This window comes from Lethenteron reissneri, chromosome 3 (assembly GCF_015708825.2).
Source record: "Lethenteron reissneri isolate LAM-NWPU_2019-01 chromosome 3, ASM1570882v1, whole genome shotgun sequence".
Lineage (NCBI taxonomy): Eukaryota > Metazoa > Chordata > Hyperoartia > Petromyzontiformes > Petromyzontidae > Lethenteron > Lethenteron reissneri.
In genome coordinates this window covers 1874754-1890444 of record NC_083781.1, presented here as the reverse complement: position 1 = coordinate 1890444, position 15691 = coordinate 1874754, and positions in this window count along the sequence as shown.

Sequence of the window (15691 nt, the reverse complement as noted above, 5' to 3'; positions counted from 1 at the left end):
GTTGCCGTTAATGAGCTGTGCACCCTGGGAGTGTTGCATACAGGATGGGTATTCTGTCCTCGGCTGAAGACAATTACACGTGCATTCTCGAAAGGTTTTCAGAAATAAAAAGAAAGATGTCTGCTCAACAACACTTTATCTGTTTATTGTAATCGTTGTGTTTGTTCTTACGGAGAAGTATTTTGTGTTAAAAGACGACTTTTCTCTGCCAAGGAGTGAAACGCGTCCGAGGGGAATGAAGCGATGAAATCCGTTCAGGTGTCTGGGTGGGTTGTTACACTGCCGTGAGAGATGGCAGCGCCTGGAGGAGGAGGCCTTCATTCAGCAGTGGATAGGTCATGGCCGATGTCCTGATCATGATATTTCGACGTGACTGGAGTGGTATTTTCACATAATCCTCACTGGTCTTGGTGGCCGTGAGCGGGAATTGAACTCGGCTCGCCGGGTTCACAGCACAGCGTAGCGCTAACCCCCACACACACACAGACACGCGCGCACAGAGACGCAGGGAACAAACACAAAAGCTCCCCGTGTAGCCTTCACAGACTGTTGGGGCACGTGCTGTTATCGAGCACCTATGAAGGCCGAAACAGCACGTGCGGGAGTGGGTGGCCAGTACCACACCTTTGTCTCCCGAGTGGCGATGTTCACACACTGCGCCAGGTACTCATTTGCAGCTGAGGCGACCTAGGGGAGGGCCCAGGATCGGTTCAGATAATCACTACTGGTGTTGGCACGTGAGCGGGAATTGAACTCGAGTCTCCAGGTTCGTAGCGCAGCGTGCTAACCGCTACGCCACTGCTCCCCACACAGACAGACACATGTACAGACACACCACACATATGCACACACACAGACACACACACACAGACACACAGACACATGCACAGACACACACAGACACGCACAGACACACCACACATGCACACACAGACACATGCGCACACACACAGACATGCACACACACAGACACACGCACAGACACATGCACAGACACCACTCACCACACACATGCAAAGACGACACCGGAACCCCACCTGTTCCCCGCCGTCACTGCCAGCAACAGAATCCCCCCGTCAGCTCAGAGCTGCGGGGAATGTTTCTCGCGCACAGAGGGGAGCGAACGCTGGGCAAACGTGTTGTCACTTTGGCAGAGGTGGCCCTCCGTAACACGACGATGGTGGTGGTGAGTTTTATGTAAAGAAAATCCCCCGAGCCGAATGATTTTGCATCAGAATCTGTGACGTAGACGAGAGATGATTTTGACTCCCAGAAAATAAAAACTGGCAGGTCGTTCATGGAAATATTTTTTTAAAATCCGAGATGCAGGAGACCAAAAGGACTGACAATTGATGGCAAAGAGCAGCTTGGCCCCTCGAGTTTCGGCCCAAAAATTGTATTTTCTATTTTCTATCCACGCGGCCCGGATTCGCCGCCAGTACTTCATCAAACACCGCAGAACTCCCCTCGCCCGCCGACGTGTGAGTGGCGGCCTCTAGGTCGACTCGGCCTCAAGTGATTACTTCGTGCGCTGTCAACGTCGCCACTGGAGAGACGTGAGCCACCGGGGAGGTTGTGGTTGGCGTGCATCGTGCGAGGGGAGTTGTGAGCAACACGCGAATCACTGTTCGGGATTTACGATCAGGCGGCGATTCTTCAAAAGCCCGATGGGTATCGTGTTCCGGAGTGGTTCATGCTAAAGCCTCTGGCCCGAGTGGTCTTCACTGCAGAGCCCGCGGGGCCACTGGCTGGAGGCACCTGGTGGCCTTCAGTGCGGCCCCGTGACGTGCGGCCCCTGGCAATATTCGCCAATGTGCAAACACTCCCCATCATAAGTTGAACACGCAGTGATAGTAGTCGTAGTCGGCATTCGTGACCAATAGTACCCATAATAGAGGTTTTTGGGTTAGATCGCTTAAATATAAATGTCGTTAAACCTGCCACCACCTGACAGGGAATTAGTGAGGTTTGTCACGGAAACCAAACGTGGCCAATTCGTTACTAGCTCGACACCACCTCGCGTGTTGGAGAGTAAAGCCACTACAACATTTACCATTCGAGTACCGTGACGTCTCGCCGGTAATTACAACAACCAGCATCATCAGGCGACAGCCACAGAGTTGTGGAGAAATCCTCCTCCTGGTTTGGTCTCAAATAGAGGGGAGAAACATGTGATGTCGTCACTTGTGAGCCGATCAGGTTCACAACCCCTTCCATCATCGTGTTGCTGCCAAACCCCCAAAGGTTTCAAACGAGTGGCGGCCCCCATCACTGATGGTCTCTTATCGGCGAAAGTGAGTGCAGAACACTGCTGTCGTGGCTGCGGGGGGCCATGCGAATCCGCTGTGATGCAACATATTCGGAATGGAACGTTGCATTCTTACAAAGTCCACGTTGGGAATAGGTGGATGGAGCGTGGCAAGAAAGCACTGCTGACGTATGGGGTGGTGCATGGGACGCACCTCCGATTAGCACGGTTGGCTAAGTACGGCGTGAAAGAAGTTGTGCATACACACACACACACACACGTGTTCGGGGCGGGGGGGAGCTTAGCTTAGGAGAGACGCACGTCACTCAACGCATTGCGGTGGGACGTCGACAGATGAGAAGCCGCAGGGAAGACCTCAAGGGCAGACGGGAGCCGGACGCTGCAGCAGCAGCAGCAGTTGACATCGGCCAAGGTCACCATCAAAATTTGACCGGATACCTTTTCGTGTCCGAGTGATCGATCGGACAAAGATGGAGAGCATCGCGTGTGGTCCCAGTGCGGTTCAGATCATTCCGAATCTGTAACTTGGCTCCTCCGTATCGCGTGTCAGAAGCTCTGCCCCCACTGGCTTCCACCGTCAGCTCACGGGCAGCAGGAACCTCGACACCGCAGCCGCACACAAACCATGGCAGCAGCAGCAGATGCGGAGAGTTGATGCGCAAATGCAAACCGTGTCAACCCACACGGTTTACCCCGTATTCTTGTGGGTCTCTAAGCGTGTCTTTGGTTTCTGAGCGTGTCTGTGGTTCACTGTGGTGGTGGTGATGACCTGAGAAACAAACCCGCGATGCGCAATTTGCGGAAGCCAACGATTGCCGTTCTAATTGCATATTAAACGTGGGACATTAATGAAAGAATTTCCGTAAAAAATAATTTAAACCGTGTTTTAAACAAGTGTTGTTCTTTGACACTTTTGTTTCAAACAAATCTCATGGTGGCTGTCAAGGGGGGCCCCCAACTCGTAACTTTGTCCGCCAGGGGATGGGGGGTTTAGGGCCCCCCCCTGCATGCCCCCACGCTGCTCGTTACGCCACTGATCCCGCGGCTTGGAAAGCGATGAGTGTTGGTTGGGGCAGGCGAATCTCCTGGCATGCCCCACACCTCGAGGGCTGGGACGGGTGATGGTGCGCCAGCAAGGGTTGCCATCGGGCTTGCGGGGCTACGCGATGGGCCCGTGGTAGCAGCAGCAGCAGCAACAATATCGTCGTTGTACTTTACTTCTATGCGTCCACATCTGAAGAAGCGGTGTACGTTCCACACCTCATTGGCCTCAATGTACACACTTAACGTTGAACTTCTTTCGCACCGTGCGCGGCCAACCGTGCAAATCGGAGGCGTCCGAACAATGGGAAGACGCCAGGACGGGGCCATTGCACGCCACGCGTCAACCGGGACCGCCGGGAAAACAGCGGCACTCGATGTGCCACCGTGGCAAGCCAGCCGGTGCAACGGCAAACCAACGAAAAAAAAGGCCAAAGATAAGACGACTCGGGAATACGAAACGGAAACCAAAACAACAAACAAACACAAAGAACCCTCCCTCGAGGGAGGAACGCGTCACGAGTGCCGGGTGGCTCCGGCGCGGCGTGCCGCTCGTTCCGCGGCGACGGACCCACAACAGAGAGACAACACGGCCGCCCCCTGTTCCCCGTGGCACTGCCCGCCCGCCCGCCCGCCCGCCCGCCTGCCCACCTGTGGCCGCCTGTCGTCCGTGGCGGCTCGCGGCCCCCTGGGCGGCGTGGGGGTCACGCACGCGGCGTGGGGGTCACGCACGCGGCGTGGGGGTCACGCACGCGGCGTGGGGGTCACGCACGCGGCGTGGGGGTCACGCACGCGGAGGGGCACCGGGAGATGTGAACGACCTCTCCCGGTACGCAGCAGGTCGTGGTCTTGTTCATTGGGGTGTTTCTGTTTGCGTGGCAAACTTTGCTCATTGGCTGCGTCGGGTGATGGCGGGTTAAACGACACGTTTTTATATTTACGCGATCTAACCCACCCCCCTCTATGGATATTTGTCGCAAAATTCTACGTGTTCAACTGAGCAGGTCGTGGGTTCGATCCCGACCTTGACACCTGCTGGATTTTTCTCCGGGTCCTCCGGTTTTTCCCCTCCACGTTTAGAATCAACAACATCACCGCCGCGCGTGGAGAGTGTTTGGCTGCTGCTGTACATCTCCACGATGATGATGATGGTGGTGGTGGGAAGCCACTTCGTTGGGCTATTATTTGTGATAGCCAGAGTCGCTTCTGAATAAAGAGCTATATCGCTCAGTGGGCCTTACCTGGTTAAATAAAAATAGTGAATAGTAAATTAATTCATAGTGGAAGAGTGAAGAGTAAAGTATTAAATAATAAAATAGGTAATTAAAACATTGAATAGTGAAATAATAAAATAATGAATAGTGAATAATACAATAGTGAATAGTAAAATATTGAAGAGTAAACTGTGAATAGTAAAATATTTAATAGTTAAATATTAAATAGTAAAACACCTTGTAGACACACGTACACGCACACACGTACACACACGTACACACGCGCACGTACACACACACATGTACACACACACGTATACACACACGTACACACACACATGTACACACACACGTACACACACACTCGTACACACACACGTACACACACACACGTACACACACGTACACACACACGTACGTACACACGTACACACACACGTACACACACACACACGCACACACACGTACACACACACACACGTACACACACACGTACACACACACACACGCACACACACACGTACACACACACGTACACACACACACACGTACACACACACACACGCGTACACACACACGTACACACACACACGTACACACGTACACACACCACACACACCACACACACACACGTACACACACCACACACGTACACACACGTACACACACACGTACACACACACACGTACACACACGTACACACCGTACACACACGTACACACACACGTACACACCACACACACGTACAACGTACACACACACGTACACACACACGTACACACGTACACACACACGTACACACACACGTACACACACGTACACACACACGTACACACACGTACACACACACACGTACACACACCACACGTACACACACACACGTACACACACAGACACGCGTACACACACACGTACACACACACACGTACACACACACACACGTACACACACGTACACACACACACACGTACACACACACGTACACACACACACACGTACACACACACGTACACACACACACACGTACACACACAGACACGCGTACACACACACGTACACACACACACGTACACACACACACACACGTACACACCACACACGTACACACACACGTACACACACACACACGTACACACACGTACACACACACACGTACACACACGTACACACACACACACGTACACACACGTACACACACACGTACACACACCGTACACACAAACGTACACACACACACGTACACACGTACACACACACGTACACACACACGTACACACACGTACACACACACACGTACACACACGTACACACACACACGTACACACACACACGTACACACACACGTACACACACACGTACACACACGTACACACACACGTACACACACACGTACACACACACACACACACGTACACACACACGTACACACACACGTACACACACACACGTACACACACACACACACGTACACACACACACGTACACACACACGTACACACACACGTACGTACACACACACACGTACACACACACACACGTACACACACACGTACGCAGCGCACGGCGCGCTCATCAAGCCCGTCAGCCAGGCGCGTGGCTCGTGCACGCGCCTGGCGGACCACTCGCTGCACGGCACAACAGAAGCAATGACACCAACAGTGGCGACAACAACAACAACAAACAACAAAAACAAAGATCCCCCGCATAGCCTAAGCCGGCGTTCTTAGATAATTCTCAGAGGGGGGCCACTGTCGCTGGGAAGACGCCGTCAGTGAGAGGGGCCGCCACACGTGTGAACCCATTGGGGGTTTGACAGCAGCACGATGACGATGGGGGGGGGGGTGTCACTCTTTGTGTGTTGGGGGGGGGGCATGTCAGTGGCAGCACCAAAGGCCACCAGGGGTCTTTAGTGACGCACACGCGGGGGGGTACAGAGACTGTAGGGGCAAGTGCTGTTAGCGAGTAGCACCTATGAAAGCCGGCACGGCGCACGAAGGATGGGGGTGGCCAGCGCCATGCCCGGCCGCCTTTGTCTCCCCAGTGGCATGGTTTACACACCGCACCAGGTACTCGTTTGAGGCTGAGTCGACCTAGGGGAGGCCCAGGACCAGTTCAGATAATAGTCGCCGGTGTTGGCCGTGAGCGGGAATCGAACTCGGGTCGCCGGGTACGTAGCGGAGCGTAGCGCCGACCGTTGCACTGACGCAGGAACAGCAGCAGCACCAGCAGCACCAGCAGCAGCACCAGCAGCACCAGCAGCACCAGCAGCACCAGCAGCACCACGCGCCTTGCTGGAGCCGTGCCAGTCAAGAGCCACGCAGTGCCACGCAATGTTTGCTTTCACCGTGATACCCCGGTTAACGTCGGGGGGGTAGGGGGAGGGGGATACGTTCCCGAAAGGTGCGACGACGAATATGGAAACGACGCAAATCAAAGCGACTTACAGGGTAAGTAGTAGTAGTGGTGGTGGTGGTGGGTGGGTGGTGGTGGTGGTGGTGGAGGCGAAGGTTGAGACGCGACGCATCACTAGACAGGACGAACGACGACGATGCCGCTGTCAGCGACGTGCGTGTGCGGGTCGAGGCGACGCAGATCATCAGGTCGCGGTGTTACCAAGTGACGACGTGAAGGGGGAGAGAAGTACATTTGGGTGTTGCTGTGTCTTCATGGGGCATCAGTCAGAGTTCAGTGAGCGACACAATGTGGAGGGTTTCCACCAAAGTGGCTTTCAAGAAGACCAGGATTCATGAATTCAAATAAAAAGGGACACTGCAAATACATATATACAGCTCGAACTCAAGATGCGCATAACAAAATGATGGGAAGCAGTCGTCACAAGCAAACAACGTAACCGTGTAGGGTCCCCACGTAACCCGAAAGTCCTCGGATTCATGCGAGAAGATCTGGGTGCACCACATACCGTTATTATCTAAGCATCGGCACTTTACAAAAGTGCATTTCAACTTAACGCCAAAGCTTTCCCGTGAATGCAATGCCTATCATCATTATCATCATCACGACGTTCATCGGGGACTGGGGCTAAGCAAGTGAAGAGTCGGAAACAATTGTAGGGCCCCAAAATATGGGAGCCCCGAATATCAGCTCGAGGCCAGATCCCTGATTTTTTTTAAGGATAACTTTCCGCATAAGACTGATAAAATAACGCTTTTGTAATTTGTGCCTTCATTATTGTATTCGACTGTGACAATTCAATTGTGCAGCCTGTCCCGCGAGTTTTTAGTTACGCCTAAGTGGGATCATCATCACCACTCATCATCACCACCACTCATCATCATCACACCTCATCATCACCACTCATCATCATCATCACCCATCATCATCATCACACATCATCATCATCACACCTCATCACACCTCATCATCACCACTCATCATCATCACCACTCATCATCATCACCACTCATCACCACTCATCATCATCACCACTCATCATCATCATCACCCATCATCATCATCACACTCATCATCACACTCATCATCACACTCATCATCATTACATATCATCATCATCACACTCATCATCACACTCATCATCATCACACTCATCATCACACTCATCATCACACTCATCATCACACTCATCATCACACTCATCATCACACTCATCATCACACTCATCATCACACTCATCACCACACTCATCATCATCACACCTCATCATCATCACTCATCATCATCACTCATCACCACTCACCACTCATCATCACACCTCATCATCATCACTCATCATCATCACTCATCACCACTCACCACTCATCATCATCACCACTCATCATCTTCCTCATCATCGCCATTCAGCCCCGTAGCGCCGGGGGGAGGGGCTGTGGATCTGAAGGGGGCTCAGCCCCTTCAGATCTTCTTCTTCGTCAACACAACGGGGCACGGTCTTTGACGCGAGTGGCGATGAAGCGATGGGCACCGCTGCCTTGGCTCGCGTCCACAGTTAGGATTCGTTTCAACTAAAGCTATAAAACGTTTTATTTAGTTATTTTACCAGGTAAGGCGGCCCGCTGACCTATTGCGGCCCATTTTTTTAAAGAAGCGACATGGCTCTCACAAATGATAGCCCGACGAAGAGGCTTATTGTCGCGTGGGGATTTTAGAGCAGCAGCCAAATCCTCTGAACGCGTTGCCGACGTTGATTCTAAATGTGGAGGGGAAAATCGGAGAGAGACAAGCAGACTCCAAATGCACAGCAGCAGGCGTCAGGGTCGGGATCGGGATCGAACCAACGACCTCCTGCATACCGGGCGAGAGATTTAACATCTCGCCACCGCGGCGCCCACTGTCTGTGTTGTGCAGCCCTCCTCTGAGTGTTCTGTGTGTCCTCTCTGAACAAGTTCACGAAGCACAGTTGATCAATAACATCACCACCACCATCACCACCATCACCACCACCATCACCACCATCACCACCACCAGCAGCAGCAGCTATGATAAATCCACTGCTGGATGAAGGCCTCCCCAAGCCGCCACCGCCGCCAACATTCACGGCCACGCGACGAATCAATCCTCGCAGCTGCTGCACGCCAGCTGATCCCAGCGCTCCGTCTCCGCGACGGATGTGCCCGAACCCCCATCCGTTGGCTGCCGCTCAAGAGGCAATTCCAATCCGCCGGCCATCAAACTGCAGCAGGTAAACAGCAGCAACGTGGGGGAGAGAGGGAGAGAGATCGGTGCCACCTCGTGCCACGGTGGACTTCTCACCACTTCTGGATGTGGTCCAGCGAACGGAGACGGAGCGGCGTGGGGCGACACGCGATTACTGGGTTTGATTGAGCAGCGACACGCTCTGACATTCCGCTCTGACCTACAGAATAAACCCCGCGGTGGCCCTCGTGTTCATCCGGGGAAGCCCTCCCGAGACTCAGGACTCGTTCTCAGGCGGGTCCCGGCCGATCTGCGCTCCATCGCAATCACAAAGCGCTTTCATATCGCGTCTGAAATGCGACCTCGTCTCACGGCATCGACACACAAACACATCCTCATCCTCCTCCCTACTGCGCGTCGCCACGCAGTTCTGGTCTTAATTATCGCGCTGCACGATACAGAATCGGAACGTGTATTTATACTGCAAGAGGAATCTATGAGCTATGATGCCCAGTGGGGGCACGGGGTCAGAACGTTACAACGACAAACAACACAAACACACGATCGGAGTGCAAAGTGTCGGCAACGTAAACAAATCACGAGAACAGGTAAAGCCCCCTGAGCTCTTAGCTTCTTTATCAGAAGCGACCAGCCTATCACGAATGATTGCTCCACCACATCGCTCATCACGTGGACATTTATGTCGGCCAAATAATCGAAATGATCCCCAAAGACAAAGATCCCCCCTATAGCCTTTAACAGACTGTTGGGGCAAGTGTTGTTAGCGAGGACCTATGAAGGCCGGCACGGGCGGGTGGCCAGCAGCACCACGCCCGGCCGCCTTTGTCTCCCCAGTACCGAACGTTTCACACACCGCCCCGGGTCGCTCATCATTGCTGGCTTGAGCCGAGCTCGAGGAAAGCGCAGAACCGGTCCAAACATTCCCCACTGATATTGGATCCCCCCCCACCCCCCCACACACCCCCCCACCCCCCTTGCGCACACGACGCACGAGGCAGAGACGCGCATCTCGGAGTGGCGACGCACGACAGCCGGGGGGGGGGGGGGTCGGCACGCGCCGCCACACGTCACCGCCGCTTGCCACGCTGCTGCTGATGCTGCTGCTGCCGCTGTTTCCATTTTTGCGGTGGCCTCTTTTTCCACCCCCCTCCTCCAACAACCACGCAGCTACCCCCCCTCACTCCTCACTCCTCCTCCAACCCCCCCCCCCCCTCCAATCGCCCCTCCACTCACCACGCCCCTCTCATCCTCTTCCCTCCACCAACCCCCCGGCGCCGATCACTCCCCCGCCCACCCGCCCCCCTCCACGGTCAGCAGCTCCCTGCACCCCAATGACGTCAGAGGAGGAATCCCATGTCATGATGTCCCCCCCCCACCCCCCGCGCGCACACGCACACACGTGCACACTGACGTTAGTGCGCGCGCACGCACACACACGCACGCACATGTCAGTGCGTGTGTGTGTGTGCGCTCATCACACTAGCGCGCGCACACACTCGGGCACACACACACGTGTGTGCACAGTCACACGTACAGACATCCTCTCGCGAGCACACACTGACACACCCCCTCGTGCACGCACACACACCAGGAGACACACACTAGGGCACACACACACACCAGGAGACACACACACACACTAGGGACACACACACCCTCGTGCACGCACACACACTAGGAGACACACACACACACTAGGGGACACACACACACACACACTAGGAGACACACACTAGGAGACACACACTAGGAGACACACACACTAGGAGACACACACACACACACTAGGGGACACACACACACCCTCGTGCACGCACACACACTAGGAGACACACACTAGGGCACACACACCCACTAGGGGACACACACACACTAGGGGACACACACACTAGGGGACACACACACACACTAGGAGACACACACACACACACTAGGAGACACACACACTCGTGCGCACCCAAATCAGAGCGCGCGCGCCCAAACACGTGCGCACGATCACCAACACTCTTGCATCACAAGCGCGCCTGCCCACACGCCCACACACACACATCCGTGCACACACACATCCGTTCACACACACACACCCGTGCACACACACCCACACATTGACACATACGTGCACATACACACGTGCACACACACACACACGTGCACACCCACCCACACGTGCGCACACACACACACGTGCCCACACACACGTGCGCACACACACACGTGCACACACACGTGCGCACACACACACACCTTTGATTGTCGAGACGCACAGGCTGGCTCGCGTGCGCGCTCGTCCTCCGGCGCTCCGCACGTGAGCGCGGGGCGCGCTCCACGACGAGACCCTCGAGGCGACACGGAGCTCCGAGCCGCCGAGGAGGAGGAGGAAGAGGAGGAGGTACGAGGAGGAGCTATAGACGAAGAGTCGAGACGTGGGCTCGGGGCATGCACCGCGGACCTACTGCGGATCTCGCGCACCAGGGCATTAATCGAGTTCAACAAAGCCATCAATATCATCATCAGCAGCATCATCATCAGCAGCAACAGCACCATCAGCTGCAGCAGCATCATCAGCAGCATCAGCGCCGGTAGCAAGGACATCACGGCCACAGGCAGCAGCAGCAGCAGCATCGAGGGTTCTGCTCACCGCACGTGTATGTATACTGCATGCGAGTGCGTGCGCGCGCTTCCTCCGCGTGTATGTATACTGCATCAACATTATATGAATCTGTAGGCACGTACGTTGATCCTCTTTCGCACAGTACGTAGCGAACCGTGTCCGTAGAATGACACGAATATATGCGTGTACTAATAATAGAGTATGATTATTGTTATTGTGGACCGGTGTAACTTGCGTTCGAATGGTAGCTGACAGAAGGTTCCGAATGTTGAGTGAGACACTCAGCCGTGTGGCCGACTGCAACGCAGTGGGCTCACGTGGCCTCGGAGTGCACCTGGCCTGGCACGAGCGCCGTGGTGACGTCACCGCCACTTACGTTCTAAAAGTAAAAGACTATACACTATTTAATTTTTATTTTACCAGGTAAGCCCCCACTGAGCTTTACAGATCTTGTTCAGAAGCGACTTGGCAAGTGACGGGCTCAACGAAGTGGGCTTGTCACAGGGACATTTACAGCAGCAGCCGAACGCTCTAAACGCGTGATGATGATGATGTCGTCGTTGTTGATTCTGAATGTGGAGTGGAAAAACCGGAGGACCCGGAGAAAAATCCACACTACCACGGAGAGAGAGAGACACGCAAACTCCAAATATACAGCAGCAGCAGCAGGCGTCAGTGTCGGGATCGAATCCACGACCTCCTGCACACCAGGCGAGGCAGTTAACATCTGCCCACCGTGGCACCCACGGATGGTGAGATGAAGATAGTATATTCGTGTGTTAGAGAAACATTACGTGGGCTAAACGCACCGTGAACAATAATAATAATAATAGATTGTTGGGTCAGACCACGTAAGTTAAAACCGTGTGTCGTACACCCTCCTCCACCCGACGCATCCACTAACTAAAGTGGCCACGTGGTGAACAAACGTGCCCGATGTGTGATTGCCGCGTGAGCAGCACCGGCAGTGTTGCTCACGTGACGTGTGCATTCATTACCTGGCTGTGTTTCGGGTGGAGGAGGGTGCCCGACACACATTTCACTCACGCGGCGTTCTGACTCAACAACCAATAAAACCCAGTAAACTTATGAATCGCGTGTCTCGGTGAAACGCGACGTTCTAACTGTTCAGGGAAGTTGAGCTCGGGGTGGGCAGGGACACGTCGCTGCAAACGGACGACGGACTTACTACGGAGTGGCAGCAATAGGAGGGGAATGGTGGCAACACCAGGAGATGGAGCGATGGAATTGTCTCGGGTGCTGATGCCGGGGTGGATTGTGAATGACGTTGCACGCTCGCGAGAGGCGGTGACGGCTTGGGGAGCCTTCATCCAGCAGTGGATTTACCGCGGCCGACGACATTGGGTGTTCGCCTTGCGAGGTGCGTGGTCGGTGCGGCTGTCGTGCAGAGGGCGGTGATGCTCCTCCGTGTCACGCGGCGTTGTCGATAGAGTTGCGGGGAGCGGTGGTGCAGCGGTTAGCGCTACGAAACCGGCGACCCGAGCTCGACTCCCGCTCACGGCCAACATCAGTGACGATTGTCTGAACTCGTCCTGGACCTCCCCTAGGTCGACTCGGCCTCGGTGCGGTGTGTAAACATCGCGCCTGGGGAGACAAAGGCGGCCGGGCGTGGTGCTGGCCATCCCCATCCTTCATGTGCCGTGCCGGCCTTCACAGGTGCTGCTCGCTAACAGCACTTGCCCCAACAGTCTGTTGGGGCTACACGGGGGGTAACTTGGTCGTGGTCACACAGCTGCACTGTTATAGAGCGGCGATGTATTGCATTGTGCTGCAGCAGGGCTTGGCAACCTTTCAAAGATGAAGAAGCGGAGCCACTTTTTATTATCTTTTTGCCGGAGCTGCTTGTACACAAACACAGCCGCGGGTACACAGCAGGCGACAACAACAACAACCACAACAACCACCACACATTCTGACTACCATCAACAAAATAGGTGATGGAATGAACTGCGTCTATTTAGTTTGTGTGTCCCCGGCTTAGTTAGTCCCTAACAACGCAGTTTGCCTGTTATCAAGACATTCCGTAGTGACCCATTGCCTGTCATATTTAATCAATTATCTTTACGTTCAATTACGTTTAAGATTTACGGGTTTTTTTGTTAACGGCTGACTGCAACGGGGCAGCCAAAGAGCCACAAGGGGGCAGCCAAAGAGTCACAAGGGGGCAGTCAAAGAGTCTCAAGGAGGCAGCCAAAGAGTCACAAGGGGGCAGCCAAAGAACCACAAGGGGGCAGTCAAAGAGTCACAAGGGGGCAGCCAAAGAGTCACAAGGGGGCAGCCAAAGAGCCACAAGGGGGCAGCCAAAGAGTCACAAGGGGGCAGCCAAAGAGTCACAAGGGGGCAGCCAAAGTGTCACAAGGGGGCAGTCAAAGAGTCACAAGGGGCAGTCAAAGAGCCACAAGGGGGCAGCCAAAGAGTCACAAGGGGGCAGCCAAAGAGTCTCAAGGGGACAGCCAAAGAGTCACAAGGGGGCAGCCAAAGAGTCACAAGGGGGCAGCCAAAGAGTCACAAGGGGCAGTCAAAGAGCCACAAGGGGGCAGCCAAAGAGTCACAAGGGGGCAGCCAAAGAGTCACAAGGGGGTAGCCAAAGAGTCTCAAGGGGACAGCCAAAGAGTCACAAGGGGGCAGCCAAAGAGTCACAAGGGGGCAGCCAAAGAGTCACAAGGGGGCAGCCAAAGAGTCACAAGGGGTCAGCCAAAGAGCCTCAAGGGGGCAGCCAAAGAGTCACAAGGGGGCAGCCAAAGAGCCTCAAGGGGGCAGCCAAAGAGTCACAAGGGGGCAGTCACCGCACGCGGCTACGGAGCCGCGAGGCATCATCGTCGTCATCAGCAGCCGCGGTGAACGCACTGCTGCTGGATGAAGGCTCCCCAAGCCGTCACCGCCTCTCGCCGCCGTGCGATGTCACTCATCGTGCACCGCGGTGTCCGCACAGGCGCCGATTCCATCGCTCCATCTCCTCGCGTTCCACGGTTTCCTCCTTTGGCTGCCACTCAGGCCCGACGCTCGACCGCCGGGCATCACGTGGATGGAATCCAACTCCGACTTGTCATCATCTCTTGTAGCCGTGGCGCGTCCTGCCCACCAAGTTCTGCCCAAGTTCTACTCGCGTTTCTAAGCAGAGCACGTGGCATGGATGCATGCACGGCCCTGTACGTTGAACTTCTTTCGCACCGTACATAGCCAACCGCGCTACACACAAGGAGGCAGTTCTGAAGAAGTGAAATGATGTCTCTACTTTGCTCGTAGGGCGCACGGCAAACGCGCTCGGTTCCTTCACGGGCGGCGCGGCCACCTCGTGCGACGATAACGAACAAGTCGAGACGTCTGCTGATCAGAAGGCGCCTGTCCGTAACGATGATCATCATCATCATCATTCACGACCCGCCGTGTGGATGAAGCCCCTCGGCACGCCGTGCGAGGCCGAGCTCGACTCTGCCACCTGCTTCTCCGCTGCGCTCACCGCGGGCACGGGGCGCGGTGTGGACGGTGTCGCGGGGATTCGCGTCTCGAGCGGTTCGTTTGTGGCGGACCTCTCGCTGCGAGTCTGACTTAGAGAAGACGATTCATGGGCGCTCGGCTCTGCCACTCGATTCCAAGCTACGCCTGTCAATACTAATCCTATACACGTTGCGCCCCAGATTTGTAGAGCCCTACGGGACAGGTTTAGTGCGCACAGCTTCACGTGTAAGTGTCTGGAGGACTCGGCGAAGGCGACGTGGATGTGGGGAGTGTCGCGGGGCGCGTTCGGGCTGAAAAGGGCGTCACGGTGGCTAGGAGATGTTAACTACCTCGCCTGGTGCACAGGAGGTCGTGTGTTCCATCCAGACCCTGACGCCTGCTGCTGTATATTTGGAGTTTGCGTGTCTCTCTCTCTCTCATCATCATCACGGTGGCTAAGAGATG